This window comes from Tarenaya hassleriana, unplaced genomic scaffold, assembly GCF_000463585.1.
Source record: "Tarenaya hassleriana unplaced genomic scaffold, ASM46358v1 Cleome127, whole genome shotgun sequence".
Lineage (NCBI taxonomy): Eukaryota > Viridiplantae > Streptophyta > Magnoliopsida > Brassicales > Cleomaceae > Tarenaya > Tarenaya hassleriana.
In genome coordinates, this window is record NW_010963165.1 from 45,558 (window position 1) to 46,704 (window position 1,147).

Here is a 1,147-nt window from a genome sequence, read left to right on the forward strand (position 1 = left end):
AATGCATGATTCCTTGGTAAGAAACGACGATGACAATCAAACCAACTCGTTTTTCTCCCGTTCGGCAACCAAAATGCGTCGGTCTCATCCATACAGTACGGACAAGCTAACCGACCATGCGTTTAGAATCATTCGATAATGATTCAAGGATACCGAAATATAGCAAACATGCCAATCATATAACGGGAAGAGTAATGCATTCATGAACCAATGAATCAATACAAAGTCAAAATGTCATATCACGGATCATCCTAGAGCATCATAACCCGTGCATAATGCTAGATATACGTTTCTAGTCTCACTTGCAAAATCAGGAAATACCTGGTGAAAGTGTTTCCATGCTAAACCATCGGATGGATGATGCATTTCTCCATCGGGCGTCGAATGCTCGCCATGCCATCGCATAAATGATGCTGTCTTTTCGGATTGATATAACCTTTTCAAACGATCTGTTATAGGCATATAAAACATTCTCTTCAAAGGAATTAACTTGCCTTTTTTTGAAGCTTTCCGGCGTGACCGATATCTGTCTTTCCCGCAGAAACGACATTCCATCAATTCTGCATCTTCTTTCCAAAAAATCATACAGTTGTCTTCACAAACATCAATCTTCCGGTAAGGTAGACCCAACGTACGCATCAGACTCTCCGTCTCATAATATGATTCTGTTGCAGTGTTACCTTCCGGAAGATACTGTTTAAACATCTGACTGAAGCCATCCATACATCTCTCCGGAAGATTGTAGTCAGTCTTCATATTCATCAATTGTGAAGATAATGATAATCTTGACAGCCCTTGAACGCAACCTTCATATATCGGAGTGTTCGCCGTGTTAAGCATATCATAAAATCTTTTCGCTTCAACATTTGGCTCTTCTTCCATATATGGAGAAGGAGCAACGTTGGGAAATGCATCATTCACCATCTCTGCATATAGATTTCGGTCTTCATCTTCTTGAAAGATCGGAGGTAGTGACGTGTTTTCCACAAGTTGTTCTTGTATTTGTGAAACACGTGATGATGACGACGTATCATACGTTTCTCCATGAGCCAACCAAACATAATAGTTTGACATAAAACCTCTTCTTAGGGATGTCAATTAAGCCCGGAGCCCGAAACCCGGTCCGAGCCCGCCCGAAAATTATAAG